Below are 23,805 nucleotides of genomic sequence, written 5' to 3'. Positions count from 1 at the left end.
TTGGTACCTCTGTCAGACACCACCTCCTTAGGAAAATCACTCTGGTAAAAATACCAATGAGTGCTTTGGCTACTGCAGGAGCAGTAGTCGACCTAAGAGGAATAGCTTCAGGGTATATAGTAGCATGATCCACTACTACTAGTATGTACATGTTCCCTAAGGCTGTGGGTGGTTCAAGTGGACCCACTATGTCCACACCCACTCTTTCAAAGGGGACCCCCACCACTGGAAGTGGAATGAGGGGGGCCTTTGGGTGTCCACCTGTCTTACCACTGGCTTGACAGGCACAAAACTCCTTGACTTTCTGGGACATGTTGGGCCAATAGAAGTGGTTGACTAGTCTCTCCCACGTCTTGGTTTGTCCCAAATGCCCAGCAAGAGGAATATCATGGGCTAAGGTCAGTATGAACTTCCTAAACTCCTGAGGCACTACCACTCTCCTAGTGGCACCAGGTTTGGGATCTCTTGCCTCAGTGTAAAGGAGTCCATCTTCCCAATAGACCCTATGTGTTCCAGTTTGCTTGCCATTGGACTCTTCAGCAGCTTGCTGCCTAAGGCCTTCAAGAGAGGGACAGGTTTCTTGCCCCTTACACAACTGTTCCCTTGAGGGTCCCCCTGGGCCTAAGAGCTCAACCTGATAAGGTTCTAACTCCATAGGCTCAGTTCCCTCAGAGGGCAGAACTTCTTCCTGAGAAGAGAGGTTCTCTTTTTGTTGTTGTGTTGCAGCTGGTTTCCCAGTTGTCTTTCCTTTTCTCTTGGTAGGCTGGGCCCTTTTTCCAGGCTCCAGCTCTACTTTTTCACCCTGAGCCTTGCACTGTGCCCTTGTCTTGACACACACCAGTTCAGGGATACCCAGCATGGCTGCATGGGTTTTCAGTTCTACCTCAGCCCATGCTGAGGACTCCAGGTCATTTCCAAGCAAACAGTCTACTGGGATATTTGAGGAGACCACCACCTGTTTCAGGCCATTGACCCCTCCCCACTCTAAAGTTACCATAGCCATGGGATGTACTTTAGTCTGATTGTCAGCGTTGGTGACTGGATAAGTTTGTCCAGCCAGGTATTGACCAGGGGAAACCAGTTTCTCTGTCACCATGGTGACACTGGCACCTGTATCCCTCAGGCCTTCTACACTTGTCCCATTAATTAAGAGCTGCTGCCTGTATTTTTGCATGTTAGGAGGCCAGGCAGCCAGTGTGGCTAAATCCACCCCACCCTCAGAGACTAATGTAGCTTCAGTGTGACACCTGATTTGCTCTGGGCACACTGTTGATCCCACTTGGAGACTAGCTATTCCAGTGTTAGCTGGAGTGGAGTTAGAAGTGGTACTTTTCTTGGGACAGGCCTTGTCTCCAGTTTAGTGTGCAGGCTGATTACAGCTACGACACCAGGCCTTTTTGGGATCAAAGTTTTTACCCTTGTACCCAAAATTGTTTTGTGAAGAGGCTCTGGGCCCACCCTCCTGTGCAGGTTTTTGGGGGCTTGTAGAAGACTCTTTACTATTTTTGTTTTTGGATGTCTCAATACTCTTCCCCTGGGGAGGCTTTGTGACCCCTTTTTTTTGGTCACCGCCTGTGGAAGTCTTGGTCACCCTAGTCTTGACCCAATGGTCTGCCTTCTTTCCCAATTCTTGGGGAGAAATTGGTCCTAGGTCTACCAGATGCTGATGCAGTTTATCATTTGCACAATTACTTAATAGGTGTTCTTTCACAAATAAATTGTACAGCCCATCATAATCATTTACACCACTGCCTTGAATCCAACCATCCAGTGTTTTCACTGAGTAGTCCACAAAATCAACCCAGGTCTGGCTCGAGGTTTTTTGAGCCCCCCTGAATCTAATTCTATACTCCTCAGTGGAGAATCCAAAGCCCTCAATCAGGGTACCCTTCATGAGGTCATAAGATTCTGCATCTTTTCCAGAGAGTGTGAGGAGTCTATCCCTACACTTTCCAGTGAACATTTCCCAAAGGAGAGCACCCCAGTGGGATCTGTTTACTTTTCTGGTTGCACAAGCCCTCTCAAAAGCTGTGAACCATTTGGTGATGTCATCACCATCTTCATATTTAGTTACAATCCCTTTTGGGATTTTTAACATGTCAGGAGAATCTCTGACCCTATTTATGTTGCTGCCACCATGGATGGGACCAAAACCCATCTCTTGTCTTTCCCTTTCTATGGCTAGGAGCTGTCTCTCCAAAGCCAATCTTTTGGCCATCCTGGCTAACAGGAGGTCATCTTCACTGTGGCTCTCCTCAGTGATAACAGAGGTGCTGTGCCCTCCTGTGAGGGAAGCAGCATCTCTGACTATTATGGTTGGAGTCAGGGATTGAGGGTCCCTGATCTCCCTAATTAGGAATGGAAGGGGGGAATTCTCCTCCAAGTCACTATCTTCCCCCTCTGTGAGGTCATCCTCAGAAGGGTTGGCTTTTTCAAACTCTGCCAGCAGCTCCTGGAGCTGTTGTTTGGAGGGTCTTAAGCCAACTGGGATTTTCTTTATATTGCAGAGAGACCTTAGCTCCCTCATCTTAAGATGGAGGTAAAGTGTGAGGTCGAGTTCCATCACATTCTCTTCTGCACCAGACATTGGGGGTCATTCCACGCGGCCAAAATATCGCTTCCGGCATTCCAACCTTCCCGCTGGGCCGGAGGGCGATAACCATGTTAGCGCCCGCTGGCCCAGCGGGAAGGAGGCCTGCAACACAGAATCCGACTCCGAATGGAGCCGGCGGTGTTGCGGGTGTGCGACGGGTGCAGTTGCACCCGTCGCGCTTTTCACTGTCTGCTAGGCAGACAGTGAAAAGCTTCATGGGGCCCTGTTAGGGGGCCCCTGCACTACCCATGCCAGTGGCATGGGCAGTGTAGGGGCCCCCAGGGGCCCCAGGACACCCGTTACCGCCAGCCTGTTCCTGGCGGTAAAAACCGCCAGAAACAGGCTGGCGGTAAGGGGGTCAGAATCCCCATGGCAGCGCTGCTTGCAGCGCTGCCATGGCGGATTCACCCAGCCGGGGCAAAAACGGCGGGAAACCGCCAGCCCCGGTTTTCTGAAAGACGCCGTCAGAATGGGCTTGGAAGCACCGCCAGCCTGTTGGCGGTGCTTCCGTCATTCGCGACCCTGCCGGTCTTGGACCGCCAGGGTCAGAATGACCCCCATTATGTTTCTAAAAGTTGGAATACTTTTTAAGAATCTAAAACTATTTCTAGAACCTAATTCAAACTTTCACAAAACTTTTAAACCCTAAAAGAAATGCTAACAGGGACTAACACAAGGCCCTAGCAGGACTTTTACAAATTTAGAAAAATAGTTCAAATTGCAAAAATCAATTTCTAATGACAATTTTTGGAATTTGTCGTGTGATCAGGTATTGGCTGAGTAGTCCAGCAAATGCAAAGCCTTGTACCCCACCGCTGATCCACCAATGTAGGAAGTTGGCTCTGTATGCACTATTTCAAAGTAAGGAATAGTATGTACAGAGTCCAAGGGTTCCCCTTAGAGGTAAGATAGTGGCAAAAAGAGATAATACCAATGCTCAATTTTGTGGTAGTGTGGTCGAGCAGTAGGTTTATCAAAGGAGTAGTGTTAAGCATTTGTTGTACACACACAGGCAATAAATGAGGAACACACACTCAGAGACAATTCCAGGCCAATAGGTTTTTGTATAGAAAAATATCTTTTCTTAGTTTATTTTAAGAACCACATGTTCAAATTTCACATGTAATACTTCAAATGAAAAGTATTGCAGATAGGTACTTTAGGAACTTTGAATAATCAAAATATCATATGCAGTCTTCACATAAATCACATATAGCTATTTTAAAACTAGACAGTGCAATTTTCAACAGTTCCTGGGGGGAGTAAGAGTTTGTTAGTTTTTGCAGGTAAGTAAACCACCTACCGGGTTCAAGTTTGGGTCCAAGGTAGCCCACCGTTGGGGGTTCAGAGCAACCCCAAAGTTACCACACCAGCAGCTCAGGGCCGGTCAGGTGCAGAGTTCAAAGTAGTGCCCAAAACGCATAGGCTTCAATGGAAAAGGGGGTGCCCCGGTTCCAGTCTGCCAGCAGGTAAGTACCCGCGTCTTCGGAGGGCAGACCAGGGGGGTTTTGTAGGGCACCGGGGGGGACACAAGTTAGCACAGAAAGTACACCCTCAGCAGCACGGGGCGGCCGGGTGCAGTGTTCAAACACACGTCCGGTTTCCAATGGAAATCAACGGGAGACCAAGGGGTCTCTTCAGCGATGCAGGCAGGCAAGGGGGGGGGCTCCTCGGGATAGCCACCACCTGGGCAAGGGAGAGGGCCTCCTGGGGGTCACTCCTGCACTGGAGTTCCGACCTTTCAGGTCCTGGGGGCTGCGGGTGCAGAGTCTTTACCAGGTGTCGGGATCTGGGAAGCAGGCAGTCACGGTCAGGGGGAGCCTCGGGATTCCCTCTGCAGGCGTCGCTGTGGGGGTTCCGGGGGGGCAACTCTGGTTACTCACAGTCTCGTAGTTGCCGGGGAGTCCTCCCTGAAGTGTTGTTTCTCCACAAGTCGAGCCGGGGGCGTCGGGTGCAGAGTAGCAAGTCTCACGCTTCCGGTGGGAAACGCAGTTGTTTTAAAGTTGCTCCTTTGGAAACAAAGTTGCAGTCTTGGATGAACAGAGCAGCTGTCCTCGGGAGTTCTTGGTCCTTCTAGAGCAGGGTAGTCCTCTGAGGCTTCAGAGGTCGCTGGTCCCTGGGGAAAGCGTCACTGGAGCAGTGTCTTTAGAAGTGGGGAGATAGGCCAGTAGAGCTGGGGCCAAAGCAGTTGGTGTCTCCGTCTTCTCTGCAGGGTTTTTCAGCTTAGCAGTCCTCTTCTTCTTAGGTTGCAGGAATCTGGGTTCCTAGGTTCTGGGGAACCCTTAAATACTAAATTTAAGGGTGTGTTTAGGTCTGGGGGGTTAGTAGCCAATGGCTACTAGCCGTGAGGGTGGGTACACCCTCTTTGTGCCTCCTCCCAAGGGGAGGGGGTCACATTCCTATCACTATTGGGGGAATCCTCCATCTGCAAGATGGAGGATTTCTAAAAGTTAGAGTCACCTCAGCTCAGGACACCTTAGGGGCTGTCCTGACTGGCCAGTGACTCCTCCTTGTTATTCTCATTATTTCCTCCGGCCTTGCCGCCAAAAGTGGGGCCGTGGCCGGAGGGGGCGGGCAACTCCACTAGCTGGAGTGCCCTGTGGTGCTGTAACAAAGGGGGTGAGCCTTTGAGGCTCACCGCCAGGTGTTACAGTTCCTGCAGGGGGAGGTGTGAAGCACCTCCACCCAGTACAGGCTTTGTTACTAGCCACAGAGTGACAAAGGCACTCTCCCCATGTGGCCAGCAACATGTCTCGAGTGTGGCAGGCTGCTAAAACCATTCAGCCTACACGGGTAGTTGGTTAAGGTTTCAGGGGGCAGCTTTAAGGTGCCCTCTGGGGTGTATGTTACAATAAAATGTACACTGGAATCAGTGTGCATTTATTGTGCTGAGAAGTTTGATACCAAACTTCCCAGTTTTCAGTGTAGCCATTATGGTGCTGTGGAGTTCGTGGTTGACAGACTCCCAGACCATATACTCTTATGGCTACCCTGCACTTACAATGTCTAAGGTTTTGCTTAGACACTGTAGGGGCACAGTGCTCATGCACTGGTGCCCTCACCTATGGTATAGTGCACCCTGCCTTAGGGCTGTAAGGCCTGCTAGAGGGGTGACTTATCTATACTGCATAGGCAGTGTGAGGTTGGCATGGCACCCTGAGGGGAGTGCCATGTCGACTTACTCGTTTTGTCCTCACCAGCACACACAAGCTGGCAAGCAGTGTGTCTGTGCTGAGTGAGGGGTCCCCAGGATGGCATGAGACCTGCTGCAGCCCTTAGAGACCTTCCCTGGCATCAGAGCCCTTGGTACCAGGGGTACCAGTTACAAGGGACTTACCTGGATGCCAGGGTGTGCCAATTGTGAAAACAAAAGTACAGGTTAGGGAAAGAACACTGATGCTGGGGCCTGGTTAGCAGGCCTCAGCACACTTTCAAATCAAAACTTAGCATCAGCAAAGGCAAAAAGTCAGGGGGTAACCATGCCAAGGAGGCATTTCCTTACACCTGCACACACAACAACATCCACTTCTCCCTATGTGCCCACCTCTTCTGCCTCCCTGTCTGTCCCCTCTACATCCACACCCTCATGCACTGCACCTTCACTCACTGTTACTGCTCCTCTTCCTGCACTCACCACAATCGCAGACAGCCATACATGCACCCCATACACCACACCTGCACTCACCATCTCTACTGTAGTTGACACATGCTGCACACTCACCAGACTTGCAAACACCCACACAACATACATCCACACTAGCTGTCTGTCTTCTCCCACTGTGTCCACCCCCACCTCCCAAGACACACAAACGCACCAAGACACCCACCCAACAGACATCCACCACACAACAGCATACTGAGCAGTCAACTGCACCCACTACAAGCACCCCTACACCCCATACATCCACTCCCTCTGCAACCACTCCCACGCCCTCATCCGCGCCCACTCCAATTGCGCCCAAGAAACTTTTCCTCTCCTGTGCTGACCTCTTCCAACCCACTGGCCCACCCTGTCTTATCCCCAAATGTGCCCACCTCCTTGCCCTTTCTGCTCCTTCCACATCACAGCCCACCCCGGTCCACCCTTCACATTCCTGTGCCCATTCCCCATAGAAGAAGAAGGGCCTCCTTCCGTGACGTGCCTGGATCCCTATATGGTGCCCCGTTCTGTGGAGTACCCAGCACTTGTGGGAGTCAGGTGTGGGCCTTTGTGGCCCATAACAATTGGGAATTTACGGACTGGCCATTGGCCCTGTTTGCACTGTTTGGCTCAGTGAGCTTCTTATTAAAGTTTCTGTGTGGCCTGTGTTTGGGCTGCACGCAGTTACACCCTGGTGTTTGTTTATTTTTTTATGGGTGTGATGCTTTTGTATGTACTTGGGTCAAGTTGCATTTGCCTTTGGTCGGGTAAGTGCCTCTTGCTGTGGGGTGTATGACTTGTGCTGCTGGGAAGGGTTCGGGGGGCGTTGTCTGATGGGTGGAGTGGGTGGGTATGTAACTGTGGCCTTTCCTCCCTTGTTTTGACGGTTGCGGTACTTACCGTCGTCGTCTTCGTCAGCGGTCTCGCTCGTGTAGGTAAATGGCAAGGAGCAGGGCTGGCATGATCTGCAGCTCTCAATCCATGGCTGCCACTGCACGTTCTGTGGGACTCCGGTACGTGGTTCCTTATATTTGGTTAATTTCTGCCTGGCTTTGTGTGGTGGTGGTTCCCACCCCGGAACTGGCGGCGGAATGGTGGTTCATAATTTGATGGGTGAGTTAGGCCTTTCCGACAGCCTGTGGGCGGACTCTGCCATCGTCGGCGGGACTCCTCTCCTGGCGGTGGGTGGTCCGCGGGATGCGTGTGTTTCGTTTGGATCATTATTTGGAGGTCCGGACCGCTCCTCTGTTGGCAGTTTCTACTGCCACCGCCGGCGTAGCGGAACAGACCGCCATGTTCATAATGAGGGTCTTAGTCTGTGCTCCCAGCCATCTAATGTCTAAACTCTGCACATCATTTCTTTATATTACATTCTCGCTTTCTGTTTGTACTCAGGATCTAGTTTGCTCCAGCTCTCCCTTAATATTGATTACATTGTATTCCTTTAGAAAGGTTGTGTTCTCCGTCCTGCCATGAAAAATACAATTTTATTGGCCTTTCATCCCTGCCTCATAATAAATTGTATCAAATATTTTATTAGGTTTTTAAGAATACAACTGTGATCACATTCTAAAGCGTTCATAGACCAGGCACATGTCTTTGCAATATCAAGTCTTTGCTTGAACTATATATGCTTTCAGTGCTTTCAACGTAATTGGGGGTGGTCGGGACAAGTCTCTTATACTGAGCAGGCACGCCTTTCACTGTCTAAAGTCTGAGCAATAGGCTTTGTCTTTGCTATTTTTGTCACCCTGTTTATTTACAACTCCCACTCCTCCACCCTCAACCATGCCACTATTGAATGCTGGTATTAAGAGATGCCAAGAAGAAATTTCTGAAAAGTGGGATAGATGTAGTCTAGTCAAGTCTAATCCGCTCAAAAATTGTAACTTTTATGGTAACTTTTATCTGAAAAGCGTCAGCACTTTCCTGTCTGATAATGCAGGAATGAGAAGTTTAATTCTGTTTAAGTCACCCCTCTGTAAAGGTTGCTGCAGGCGACGTCCCACATCTTTTCTCATGCATGAAAGTGTGATTGGAAGTGTATTTTCTTAATGCTTATTAAACAGTACCAGGCGTCGTCTAACTTAGGAAGCTTAGGAAGCGCACCTTTACCATCAAAGTCCAGAAAATTATCTTTGTGTCTTCTTGACACATTTTTTTGTCCCTCTGTTGTTTGAAGGCTGTGTTTACTTGTCAGCAATAAACAACTGCTGGTGTCAGTGATCGGTCACATGCTTTTTATGTCACACTTGGGTCACTGTAGAACACAGCTAAACTCAGAATCATCAGATAACAGACACATTTCTATATTTTCTTAAGGGAGTGCAGGTGTAAGATGAATCAGTGGGTAAATGAATCTGCACGCAACCTATAAGACATAGCTTTAAATATGGCAGGTCCAGCAAGAATTTTCACTACAACGCATACAGGTGCTTCTCCCTCCGTTTGACCTGATGAGGCCCGTAATTGAAGGGGCCGAAATGCGTCGACCTTTTGTGTTACAAGAAAGATTGCGAGGAATATAAAAAGATGCTCTAGAAGGAAATGGGAACACATCTCTTGTGAAATAATGGATATAAATAAGGAGGCTACAGGGATGTGTAAGACATGGCAGTCATCTCTTCAGATGTGGATTTATGTTGTAAATAATTGAGATGACCACATGTTTCTCAATTAGGGGAGATGGACGAAGGACCAGATATCTTAATTTTATTTATGTTCTTCATGTGTTTAAATGTTGACTTACATGTATTATATGTTTTACATTGTTTTTTTACTATCTTTATGTTGGGTGAAATAATGAACTAAAATATTCTTTGTAATCAAATTGCATTTCCAATGATTGAATTATAGTTTAATTGTTCAAGACTAAGAATTATATCTTTCCTACTATTTGACCACAAGATTTTGTTTAACACTTTAATCCTATCCAGGTATAGTGGGGGCATTAGGGTAGACCCCTTTTAATTTGGATTTTTGTGTTAACCCATGTGGTCTGTTGTACTGATCGAACAGCATGGGGAACCTTCGCCATTTTCTCTGTAAAGGCTGGGTATTGGGATTATTTTGTTTATCCTGATTGTGCTTGCCCTTATGGCGTCTTTTTTCTTTTTAGTCTCAAAGACTGTGTAGGTCCTTCACACATTCTTTTGGTGAGGATGATTTAGCTCAGTAGCTTGTTTTGCACTGTTTCTGTTTAATTTACACAATGTTTTTATTCGTTTCTTACTGGGTTGGAAAATATATGACTGATTCACTGAGTTGGAGTTTAATTTCTTTCTGCCTACACATCCCACTGCTTATTGGGCCTCTGTATTTAACGGGGAACTTAGTTTGTTTTTGCTATTTGTTCCAATGGTGTGGTTAAGGCGTATCAATCTGTTCTCTTTGACATTATTTTTTTGTGCTGAGTCTTTATTGTCAGTGGGTCGCTGGCTTCCAAAGATCTGCAGTTTTGTAACCTGCAAGTATCCGTAGGTGGGCTTGATTTGAGACAGAGCTTGAGATAGGTCTGACAGATTGCCCTTCAATAGACCTGTGATTTTATGCAGCAGTTGTTGTGACAGACAACTATATCGTCAATGTGGAAGGTCTATTGTAGTTTTAGGGCTAATGCGTCCATCAGATCCCCTTCAACAGGGCTTGTTGAGTTAATGCTGTCGAAATACAGTATTTTTTTTTAGAGTTCTTTCAATAGCACAGTTTTATTTTCCATTGATATTGATTGGTTAATTAACATCAATTATATGTTTTCTAACCTATTATTACATTAGTTGCAGTGAGTACTGGATAGGTTGACAGAAGATCTTTGTCAGAGTCTAAGGCACTCATTACAAGTGTGGCGGCCTGAAGATTCCAGTGGTCCGACTGCCGTATTACAACCCTGGCTGGTGGACCCAACTAAAAACCACTGTCTCCGCCAGGAACATGGTTCTCGAAGTGGTGATGGCGGCCTGAGTTGTACTCAGTCAGGGCGGCTCTGAACTCAGCACTGCCTGGCTGATTACAACTCAGCTTTCACCAGCCTTTCCATGGCAGTGACCCCACCATGGAAAGGCTGACAAAAAGCCAGTGCTGGGGGCCGCATTGGGACCCCTGCACTGCCATTGCCCATTGTATGGGCAGTGCAGGGGCTATCCTGCCCAAACCGTCGGAATGCACACTGTAGACAGTGTGCATTCCAAGGGTGCTGGAGTGTTATGATATTGGCAGATATTATAGCACTGTTCCCATTCAGCAGCCTAGCGGGAACCGTGTTTTACAATATTCCCACTGGGCTTGTAATACTCTTGAGGAGAACGTCACCACCATGGTGGTGGCGTCCTCCCCATGAGTTTGGCGGCCCCACTGTAGGACCGCCAAACTCATAAAGAGACTGTGGCCCTCATTATGACATTGGCGGTAAATCCCGCTTACTGCCACGCTGACAGCTGCAAACGTACCACGGCAGCGGCGGATAGCCGTTCACTATATTATGACACACACACACCAATCCGACAGAATTCAGCCACATACACAAATCCGCCAGTCCAAAGGTCAATGATAAAGTGGTGGTATAAAAAACTCTCACTGATATACCAACAGAACAACACCCATCACATTATGACCACGAATCATCACATCGGATATTAAATGGCGGTAAACCGATGGCGGTACATACGCTGCGCTCACAATGGACACCCATATACAAAACAACACCACATTGGACAATTCAAACAAAACACACCTGACACCCATACACACACCACACCCACACACCCCCACCACTATTAAACACACACCCGCATTACCCTCAACCCTTTACGATTACAAATCATTGGCACCAGAGAGGCACCAAGACCACTGAGACGAGAGCCACAAACTACTCACATCTATACACCACTCCACATCACACACCCCAACACATTACCCAACACACCCTCACCAATACACCTCACATAACACCCATGGCACCACAAAGACACCCCCATTTCCCAGAGGAGGTAAGGGTCATATTGGAGGAAATTGTCAGGGTAGAGCCACAGCTATTTGGAGCACAGGTGCAGCAGATATCAATAGCCAGGAAGATGGAGCTATGGCGGAAAATTGTGGACAGGGTCAACGCTTTGGGACAGCACCCGAGAACTAGGAATGACATCAGGAAGAGGTGGAATGACTTACGGGGGAAGGTACATTCCATAGCAGCTCGTTGTACAGGAAACTGGCGGTGGACCCCCACAACTAACAGCATGGGAGGAGCAAGTCTTGTCAATACCTGATCGGAGGAGGACTGGACTCTGGTAAGTCAACTCTCTACTATTATCACCCCCCTACCTGCATGTGATCCCATACCCTCACCCTCACTCCCATCACTCCACTACATCCCACACACTCCACCATCACATCTCACTTATCCCAGTGCCAACCCCTGCATGTTGTACCAATGCATGGACATCCCTCACAGCCCTGCATGGACACTCATCACTAAAGCATGCACAACATAGAGAACTAACAACCCCACCATACACTAACATACAAAAGTGAAAGCTGGCAGAGCAAATCCAACCATAGAGGGGAAGTCAGGGATGTACAATATGTCAAACAGATCAACCATGACACATCATTTACATCCCCACAGGTACCCCAACCAATGTCACTCGAGAGGAGGTGCCAGAATTATCCAGTCCCCCAAGAGAAGAGGCCCACAGAGATCCTGGGAGCCTACCAACAATCCCAGGACACGATGGGCCAGATCCTAGACAACGTGCAGGAGAACAGGTGGCTGCAGGAGGGACAGTACCAGGGAATCAGGGAGGGCTTGCAGGCCATCAACAACACCCAGATCTCCATAGCAGGGGTGCTGGCAGACATGGCCAACATTATGAGGGAGGCAGTCTCACACCAGCGGGCCCCTGCCACTAGTCAAGCATCTGAACAGCCTTCCACTTCTGCTGCCGCTAGTGCCCAGGAGGCCACACCACATGACTCACATGCCACCAGCACCCCTCCCCCTGCAGAAAGTGAACCACCCCGCAAACATTCCCTGTGATCCAGACAGAAGTCAGAGACACATGCCAAGACCCCCACCAGGAAATGAGACTCTCCTGATTGTCCCCCTTGTGTCCCTGTCAACCTTGAACTGCCATTGCTCCCCTTTCTATGTCCCCTAGGACAATGCACCTGTGCTACTAGCAGACTGAAACAATACCCTGGACTTTCCTCCATCATCACCCTATCCCACTGCACTTTCCCCCTATATGTTAGCACTTCAATAAACACCCTTTGAAAAAAATACTTTTGGAGTATGTCACGTGTCAAATATGTATTTTTTTAAACAGGTAAAAACATTGCAAATGAACTGTATATAGAATTAGCATAAATTAATGACCTGTAGTTGGCTGTAGTGATCGCACGAGGAGTACTTGCAAAATACCAACATCTGCAAAATTAATTCCCAGAGGGAACAGTAAGTGGGCATAGGGCATAGAAGTAGAAAATGTCAGCACGCCATTGCCACTCAGATTACAACCAAGGTCATTGAAATATAAAGTTACACTGTCTTACCTGTGTGTCATTGGAAGTATCGACGGATCACAGAGGTTCTGTTGTACTCATCCTCATCCACTGCCTCCTCATCCTCACTGCCAACAGGGCCTACAACTGCCACAGGGGCATCTCCGGCATTTTCCTCCTGCAGAAAAGGGACATGGCGTCTGAGGGCCAGGTTGTGCAACATACAGCATGCCACGACTATATGGCAACACCTGTTAGATGGAGGCACCGGAACCTGGCATTTAGGAGGCTAAAGGTTCTCTCAATTGTCCTTCTGGTTCACCCATGTGCCTCATTATAACATTCTTCTGCCCTTGTCCTGGCATTCTTCACAGGAGTCAGCAGCCATGATAGGTTTGGGTAACCAGAGTCACATTGAGGGACAACATTTAGCCACACACTATCCTATATGGCCAACACCACAGGCATACACCAACATATACTGGTTGGGAACCAGGGCTCACCTATTAGCCACACCCTGTGCCTCTGTAGGTGGGTCATCACATTTGGGATGCTGCTATTCCTTAGGACAAATGCATCATGCACTGACCCAGGATACTTAGCATTGACGTGGGAGATGTACTGGTCCACCGAGCACACCATCTGAACATTCATGGAGTGGTAACTGTTAGAATTCCTGTACACCTGTTCATTTTAGAGTGGCGTACAAATGCAATATGTGTACCATCAATCGCCCCAATTATGTTGGGAATATGTCCCATTGCATAAAACTCGGCCTTCACTGTGGCCAAATCCTCAACCTGGGGGAAAACAATGTAGCTGCACATGTGTTGTATCAGGGCAGATAACACTCTTGTCAGCACTATTGAGAACATTGGCTGTGACATTCCTGCTGCCAAGCCCACTGTCACTTGGAAAGAACCAATTGCCAAGAAATGGAGTACAGATAGCACTTGGACAAGAGGGGGGATCCCAGTGGGGTGACGGATAGCAGATACCAGGTCAGGCTCCAATTGGGCGCACAGCTCTGTGATTGTGGCCCTGCCAAGTCTATAGGTGAGGATAATGTGGCTGTGCTCCAGTGTAGCCAAGCCCACCAGGGGCCTGTACACTGGAGTATGTCTCCATCTCCTATTCATTCGCAGCAGTAGGTATGTAAGGGACACAAGAGTGAGGAGACTGTCACAAACTTAACATTGGAGCAACAACAGTAGTTTGCATTCTATAAACATGTAATGGGTCAGTGCGATTTGTCCAATATGTGCCTATTTCTCCTGTGAGGCAGCATAATCCCATATGGCTGCCCCCCACTGAAATGGCGTCCGCCTGTCCTGTGTGGATGGACAGGTGGAAGTGAGGTAATTCAGTTGACGATGTGCGCCGTGGCGGGAGGCGGTCGGGAACCGCTGTGCAATTCCTCATTGGTTAAAATTGGGCCCTATGGGGTACAGTGGTCAATGGGAATCTATGCCGGCAGTGACGGTATGCACTGCCGCGGATCTGACCGCCATTTTCTATCATATTCCTCACTTGCTACCTGACCTTCTATAGGAGAGGACCTACACTGCATGTGCTGTTGTGACCTGTGTTTGGAACCTACCATAGCCCGTGTGACCGGGGAAAGGGTCCCAGCCTTCACTTCGGAGGAGTTGGAGAGACTGGTGGATGGGGTCCTACCCCAGTACGGACTGCTGTATGGGCCTCCAGACCAACAGGTGAGTACACTGTGGGCACGATGCATGTGACATGAATGCTTGGAGTTGTATGTGTGAAGGTCTCGTGTAAGGGGGTGGGTGGATGTCCCTTTTTACAGTGTACATGTTGTGTGCTGGGCTATGTGTGTGTTAATGGTGATGGAAACGGGTATGGTGGGCCATATGTGTAATTGGCTGGAATGTTTGTCTAATTGTGTTTTCCTGTGGGTATTTCCTCTGCAGGTCAGCGCCCATCAAAAGAAGGGTATATGGATTGCCATCGCCAAGACCATGTGGACCCTCGGGGTCTATGGCAGGCAGAGCACCCACTGTCGCAAACGGTGGGAGGACCTGAGACGGTGGGCCCAGCTGGGGATGGACTCCCAATGAGGAAGGGGTGCCCGTCGGACCCTGACCCCCTGATGGCGTCCATACTGGCGGTCCAGAGCTGGATGGGCGCTTGAGGGCATCACAGCAGCCACAAGGGGGTGAGTACAGTGGCTATCATTACAACTCACAGGTGTTGGGGTGGTATTCAGGAGGTGAATGTGTGGTACAGCCGCCATACCGTATCACCACCACCCTCCCAGCAGCCCTTCCGCGATTTGCCCATGCCCACTCACCCAGGAGGGTGGGCATCTCCTTCACCCCAGCCACCTTAGGCCCTGCCCCAGTGAGCCCTGCTGCCCTGAGTGAGGAGGCTATTGACCTCCTGAGGTACATCTCTGTAGGGCAGTCAACCATTGTGAATGCCATCCAATGGCTGGCAGCTCAGATGCAACAATCTTAATGCATTCCTGGAAGGCATTCACACTGGATTGGTGGCCCAACAGAGATCGATCCAGACTCTGGCCTCCTCTCTGATGGCAGCCATTGTCCCTGTTTCCACTGTCCCCCCTCCAACTACCACTTCCCAGTCCCATTCCCCTCAACCCCAACCCATCCCAAGCACACAGCCAGACGAGCATGCACACAGGACAACACCCAAGAGTGTCACATGCAAACACAAGCACCACACTTCAAACACCATCTACTTGCAGACACAACAACATCCCCTATGTCCACTGTCTCCCTCTCTTCCTCCTCCTCCACTTCCCACCTAGTTACGTCCACACTCACACCTGCATGCACTACATCATCATCCACTACCTGCATCATCACCTCAAGCAGAACACACACCTCACTGGCAGACACCTCCACAAAATCCATGCACACGTCCCCTGTGTTCTCTCCCACTGTGTCTGTCCCCCCCTTCCTAAGGTACACAAACGCAAGCACTCAGACACCCAACAGCCATCCACCTCATAAAAGCATATAGCCCATGCACCTGCACCAAAATTCAGCAGACAGAAACCTCCAAATACCACTCCCACATCCTCCACTCCCATTACACCTCCCTCTTCCCGCCCCAGTGTCCCTAAAAAGCTTTTCCTTTCCACCATTGAACTCTTACCTACTCCTCTGCCCCTTGTCCTGTATGTCTGGCCAGGGTATCAAGAACCCAGCCAAGCAACTCAGCCACACAGTCCATGGGCCCAGTTCCATCCGCACCTACTCGTGGTGGAAAAGATTCCAGGCCACATATACTGAAGGGGAAGGAGCCTGCACCAGCCAGCCGAAAGGGGAAGGAGCCTGCACCTGCCATCCAAAAGGGGAAGGAGCCTGCACCAGCAGGCAAGAAGGGCAAGGAGCCTGCAATAGCAGGCAAGAAGGGGAAGGATCCTGCACCTGCCACCCAAAAGGGGAAGGAGCCTGAACCAGCAGGCAAGAAGGGCAAGGAGCCTGCACCAGCAGGCAAGAAGGAGAAGGAGCCTGCACCAGCAGGCAAGAAGGGGAAGGAGCCTGGCCCAGCAGCTGTCACAGAGCCCCCACAACCAACCGTGGTTGTGCAGCCATTGCAAGGTGCATGGGCTGTGCAGGAGCCTCCCACCAGCACCACCACAGTGCAGCCATCTGAGGGTGCAGGGACTGTGCAGGAAACTCCCACCACCACCACCACAGTGCACACTCCCCAGGACAAAGCACAGGGCATGTTGGCCCCTCCGGAACCAGTGGGGAAGACACTCACTCGAGAGACTGTGGCCTTTCACTCCCCAGGACCAAGCACAGGGCATGTTGCCCCCTTCAGAACCAGTGGGGAAGACACCCACTCGAGAGACTGTGGCCTTTCACTCCATAGGACAAAGCACAGGGCATGTTGCCCCCTAGTGAACCTGTGTTGAAGACACACACTCGAGAGACTGTGGCCTATCACTCCCCAGGAGCAAGCACATGGCATGTTGCCCCCTCCAGAATCAGTGGTCTTATTTCCACTTCCAGCTGAGGTGCCCCCCCTTCTCCTGAGGTGCCTGACTATTTGCCAACTGATGCCTCTGCAGTGTTCTCTCTGTATTGAGGCAGGTGACAAGGGGCACCTTGGACTTTGTCCTGTGGCCATGTGGCCCAATATTTGTGAATAGGGGCTGAGGTGAAGTTAATATGTCCAAGTACTCAATTAAAACAGGGTCATCCAGTGAATTTCCAATATATGAGTGGTTACTTATTTCCCTAGTGGAATTTAAATAATGATCTGATAGTTTGGATGTTAATCTCTAGTTAACTATATTTGAGCAGTCATGCATATTATACTGTTTTGTACGTTTCCTTACTTACTGCTTGTATTTGAGTGCACAAGGTCCTGACCTTATGATGGGGCTTCTGTTTTCTGAGCCAATGCTGTTGAAAAACATGAAGTAAAGGTTGTTTATTTGATTTTTCATAATCCCTGGTTAGAAGGTGTTCTAATTTTAGATGTCTTGTCCCCCTCTCCATTTGACCCCTGATGGATTTTTAAGCAATTCAGATTGTGAAGCAAACCCTTGACATCATTTTGTTCTACTCTACTTAATAGGCACTGGAACAATTAAGTCAGATTTTGGTGCTGTAGAGCGGAGGAGACCACCATCAGACCTGTAATCATTGGTCCTTAAGCTGTATGAGGTAGAATTGAGCCTCCTCATTCAGGCCCCACCTGCTCCCCTAGCAAGTCATGCACGTCAATTCATCAAAATGCCAGGGGTAGCAGAAGTGACATTACACATCCTTTTACCTTCACTTTGACTCACACACACATGCTTACACAAACACACATTCACACTTCGACACAATCTCTCTCACACAAACACACTCTCACTGGAAGCACACACACAACATACATTTAAAAGCAATTTTTACTTACCACACTGCCATGTCATATTCCAGCTAAGGGCCTCTATATCTATTACATTAATGGTGAAAAATGTATTACAATATTATTTGTTGTTAGTGTAATAAAAAATTTACAGAATACAAAGAGAGCGCAACCACAACTGATGTGCAAAATTACAAGTAGACACTCTGTTTTTGGAACTGATATTGCCACTTCTGAGGCAAGTGGTCGCAAAGGCAGTGCCAGGGGTTGTAATGGGCAAGTCAGGGGTCACAGTTGTGACCACTGGTGACCCCCAAATGACATCCATGATCAAGCCCAGTCACGAGAGAGTACTAATATTCTGTATGATCTCGTACTGTTCACTCAAGTCCAAGTAAGGAGATAGGTGAAAGGGGACACACTGAGAATTAAAGCAGGTTGTTTGAGATGAACTTTAACATGGCAGAACAGAAAATTATCCCTACTGTGGGTTACTTGCTTCTGGTGATCCCACCTCCACACACAGCAAGTTTAGGTAGTCATGGAAATACACTTGAAAAAAGAAGAGTTCAAGGGGAGAATTGCAGAGGCAGCCCCCAAAGGGGGCATCGAGGGCCGGCGTCACAACGCCTGTCTTGGACACGCAAGGACCGGTTTGACAGGTTGGTGGCCAGATGGCAGCCATATAAAAAGAAGTGTCCACCATGTCATCTGCCTGAGACAGGGGGAAAGTGCGCTAGGTTAGAAACCAAAGAAGCAGCAAAGGGTCAATTGCAAAGCCCCAAAGAGGGCTACCAGTTAGGGGCAAGGAGCAAGCCCACCGCCTGCAGCCATCACGGCGACAGCGGGACACAGCAGCTGGAACCTAAAAGAAGTCATCGGAGGATGAGCATATTAGCGCAATAGTTAAAGAATGTTTAAAGTCTTTCACCCCCTTGCTTTTCAGTAAAAGCAGTGCAACGTTGAGTCAGGAGTCTGAAGTGGGGAGAGTAGAAGATGCGAGACCCACTGGTAGGAGGGGGTCAGAAGGACATAGGGACAGGTCCGAGCAGGAGAGTGCTGGGTCACCCACACCGGCATGAGGACAAGTGTCAGGTGTAAGGTCCCCTCGAAAAACTCCCAGTGGCAAAGCAACAGGCCCCTGAGGCATTTCCAAGACCGTCATTGGCCCCCGCAATGACCACGAAGGGGCTGGTTTGGCTAATGCTATCCCACCGATAGTGAAAGAGAGAATATGGAGGAAATAATTTATCGACATATTCACTCTCCTCAAGATACAACTGGAAGAGTTAGATCTCACCACATGCAACAAGAAGGAAGAGGACAGGCGGGAAAGGAAGAAGGTTAGGAAAAAAAGGAATTTTTACAATTGGTTGTATGCATTTAGAATTAAGGCATGTGTCATAGTGGAAAAAGTTCCCCACTGTGCCGCGGACCACTGGCTGTATAAGTCAAAGATACATGAGGCACACAGACAATTCCCAGGAGATGCCTGGTTGGTATATGATAAAAGTTTCAGATTAGAAATGCAGGCTCACCCCAAAATGGAGTGGAATGAGAAAGATGTGTCTAGTTACATACATAAGATGTTAGTAGTCAGATCGTGGACTGGAAAGGGCGAGCAGCCCTTTTAGACCTTCCACTTAAGGGGAAAAAAGGCTAAGGCGTGCAGAGGTTTAAAGCGGGGCACAGCTGACAGGGCCTGGGAACAGGGGGACACCACCAACATGTTAGAAGTTCAAAACTGATGAATTCACGTGTGGAGCGGGATGCAAATTTAGGCACATCTATTCCACCTGTGGTGGAGATCACCCAGCTGCAGGTTACAAATGCAATAAACACCGGTCAGACAAGAAGGAGAGAAAGAAAAAATACTAGTGGGAGTGGGGCACGGCAGGGGGAGCCCAAGGACTAGGCAGGATTTCGGCTAGCCAAAACCCCCATCAATATGCAAATGCTCAGGATGTTAGCCAAAGGTTACTCCAATAATCATCCTGAGGGCCTGGCCAGAGTAGCAGGATGACTGGGCTCTGGTAAGTCAACTCTTTATTGCTATCACCCCCTAACTGCATGCTATCACATACCCCCACCCTCACTCCCATCACTCCACCACCTCCCACGTACCCCACCACCACATCCCACTCATCCCAATCCAAGCCCTGCATGCCATACCAATGCATGGACACCATTCACAGCCCTGCATAGACACCTATCACCAAAGCATGCACATTAGAGAGAGTCAGCTAGCCCACCACATACCAACTTACACAAGTTAAAGCTGCCAGGGCAAATACAACCAAAGAGGTCAAGCCACCAGTGCACAATGTGTCACACACAGAAACAATAACACTACATTTACATCCCCACAGGTACCCCAGCCAATCTCAGCAGCGAAGAGGTGCCAGCACTATCCAGTCCCCTAACAGAAGAGGCCCACAGTGATGACAGCAACTCTGGTCACCTGGATCTGGATGACCAACCTGGACCACCAGGGACCTCTGGACAGTCAGTTACCAAGCCACAGTCACACACCACCACAGAGCCTCCCTCCTCAGGAAACACCACCACAGCACCCACCCAGCATACCCATACCTCTGTCCCCAGGACACATCAATCAGCAGTGTGTCTACCACTACAGGGACCCCAGGGCACACCTCACCCCCAAGAAAATCAGCAAGGACACTGGGAGGACTGCTGTGCGACAGGGGGAGGACAGGACCAGGGAACCCACTCTCCACAAGGCACTCTCCAACATCATGGGTGCTTACCATCATTCCCAGGAGACGATGGCAACAGTACTGGCCAAGTTTCAGGAGACCCAGCGGCTGCAGGAGGAACACTACCTTGGGATCAGGGAGGACTTGAAGTCCATTAACACCTTGTCAAAACCAGGAGGGACACAGTGGCACAACAAGGGGCCCCTGACACTAGCCTGGACGATGAACAGCCCTCCACTTCCGCTGGCGCTAGTGGACAGGAGGCACCGCCCCAGGAACAACAGGACACCAGCACCCCACCCCCTGCAGATGGAGAACCACTCCGCAAATGGTCCCTGAGATCCAGGAACAAGACAGAGAACATTGCCAAGAAAATGACACACTTATGCTAGTTCCAACAATAGAATGAGATGTCGAAAGCAGTGGCATCTTCTTACCTGTGTCTCACTGGAAGTATTGCCTGATGATGTTGTTTTGGTTGTCGATATCCTCTTCTTCTCCCTCCTCTTTTTCACTGTCCACAGGCTCCACAGCTGCCACAAGACCACGATCTGGCACATCTTCCTGCAGAAAAGGCACCTGGCATCGTAAAGCCAGGTTATGAAGCATACAGCAGGCCAGGATTATCTGGCACACCTTCTTCGGTGAGTAGTAGAGGGATCCACCTGTCTGATGGAGGCACCGGAATCTGGCCTTCAGGAGGCCGAAGGTGTGTACGATCACCCTCCTAGTTTGCCCATGTGCCTCATTGTACCGTTCCTCTGCCCTTGTCCTGGGATCCCTCACTGGGATCAGTAGCCATGACAGGTTGGGGTAACCAGAGTCACCTGTAAATGTCGAGAGACAACTGTTAGACATGCACTAACCCTTAGGGACAACCCGATACCCAGACACCTATGTCAACCGTATTGGGACCTTGACCTCACCTATTAGCCACACACGGTGCCTCTGGAGTTGGCCCATCAGATAAGGGATGCTGCTATTCCTCAAAGTGTAAGCGTCATGCACAGAGCCAGGATACTTGGCATTGACATGGGAGATGTACTGGTCTGCCAAACACACAGGGGGTCATTCTGACCTCGGCGGTAAAAGGCGCTTACTGCCGGTCAGAACACCGCCATAACACCGCAGCGGCCGCGGGAAACCGCCACGGTCATTCTGACCCACAACAGGCAAACCGCCAAAAACCCGACATCCACAAAAGTCCGCCACACGAACGGCCAGCGAAAAACTGGCAATGACCAAACCTCCACCGTCACGCCTACAGAAATACGCCCATTCCATTCCGACCCACGAATCCACGCGGCGGTCTTTCAACCGCGTTATTCCATTGGCAGTACACACCGCCGCGGTCAAAATACACACACAGCTCCAAAACACTGCCACATTGGACATTTTGAAATACACACACCTGATACACATACAAACACCTCTCCCACACACCCAACACAATATAAAACACACACCCACATCACCCACAAACCCCTATGACCACGATTTATTGACTAAGGCCAGAGAGAGACACCACCAGCTAGTACAGAGCATTCACAGGCACATTACAGCATCACTCACACAACATCGACGCACAAAACACCACACACCACCACACTCACCACACTCATCACCACAAACACCACCCCACACCTCATCCACACCACCCCATGGCACCCCAAAGACACCGCAGGTTTTCAGACGCTGAACTCAGGGTCATGGTGGAGGAAATAGTTCGGGTAGAGCCCCAGCTCTTCAGGACACAGGTGCAGCACACCACCATTGCCAGGAAGATGGAGCTATGGCAAAGAATAGTGGACAGGGTCAACGCTGTGGGTCAGCATCCACGAAATCGGGAATGGACTCTGGTAAGTCTAATCTCAACTACTTCATCCCCCCCACCCACTGGCATGCCAAATCATACCCACAACCTCCCCACCCACCCCCATCACACATCCTCCTTGCTAATGTCTCACCATCACAACCCACCCATCCCAACACCAAGCCCTGCATGCGACCACAAACCATGGACACCCATCACCTAAGCATGCCCACTGCACATACCCATCCCCCCCCAAACCACCATCACAACAGCCCCCACAAGGGAATGCCAGCACTGGGGTACACGGGCAGCCACCCATTGCACGCTATGGCACACACAGAAGCAATAACCATACTCTTATACCCCTGCAGGACCCGAACGCCACAACACCGCCCAGGATGGCCCAGGAATGTCCATTCCACCCCCAGAAGAGGCCCACAGTGATGACAGCAGCTCTGTCTCCCTGGACCCAGATGACCAGCTCGGCCCATCGGGGACCTCGGGACAGTCGGTTCCCCTCAGACAGCCACAGGCCACAGCAGACCTACCCCCCTCTGGGAACACCAGCACAGCACCCACCCAGCGGGCCCATGCCTCTGTCTCCAGGACACATCAATCAGCGGTGTGTCCACCACTACAGGGCACCCAGGTTAACCCACCACCCCAACAACAACAGGGACCTGGGGGCAGTGGTAGTGGGCACACGGTCCAGGGGACAGAGGCCCAGGGAAACAGGGGAACTGGGAGGGCTACTGTGCGACAGGGGGGGGACCGGCCCAGGGAACCCACTCTCCACGAGGCCCTATCCTCCATCATAGGAGCATACCACTGCTCCCAGGAGACGATGGCGACGGTCCTGGCCAGGTTCCAGGAGATCCAGGTACTGCAGGAGGAACAGTTTATGGGGTTCAGGGAAGAACTCAGAAACATCAGTTCCGCAATGGGCACCATCGTTGTGGCTCTCAATCAGATTGTCAGCACATTGCGGGACCATGTGGCACCACAAAGGGCCCCTGTCACTAGCATGGACCAAGAACAGGCTACCACCTCCGCCGGCGCTAGTGGACAGGAGGCCCCGACACAAGAACAACAGGCCACCAGAACCCCACCCCCTGCAGAAGGAGAACCACCCCGCAAGCGGGGCCTGAGATCTAGGAAGAAGACAGAGTAGGATGCCAATACCCCCGCCAGGAAAGGATACCCCCTGATTGTCATCCCACTGTCCCACATTGTCACCCTGTCCAACCTTAAACTGCCCCAGCTCCACCTTCCACAGGACAGTGCACCTGTGAGACTGAAAATCTGGACTCTGCCAAGGACATTCCTCCACCATCACCCATCACCCATCACCGAATTGCAACTATTACCCAAAATTGAGCACTTTAATAAACACACTTATTGCATAAATCTAATCTGGAGTCTGCCTGTATTTTTGAACAAATGTATTACACAGAACCGTGCCAAAATGTCCAGTTACATTGTGATGACAACATACCACTGTCACACAGCTGTAGTCCATGGGGAAACAAAGCAGAGGTCACGGAGTGGGGCCCACATCTCTGAAATTGGAAGGGAAAGTCACAACTCAGTTAACATACACTGGGGGGAAACTCAGACAGTAGAGAGGCAGGAGACTTTAAGAAAATGTAAAATGCCGGTGTTGATTCTTACCTGTATGTCATTG

Source organism: Pleurodeles waltl, chromosome 4_1 (genome assembly GCF_031143425.1).
Source record: "Pleurodeles waltl isolate 20211129_DDA chromosome 4_1, aPleWal1.hap1.20221129, whole genome shotgun sequence".
NCBI lineage: Eukaryota > Metazoa > Chordata > Amphibia > Caudata > Salamandridae > Pleurodeles > Pleurodeles waltl.
Note: the sequence above shows the minus strand (reverse complement) of the source record.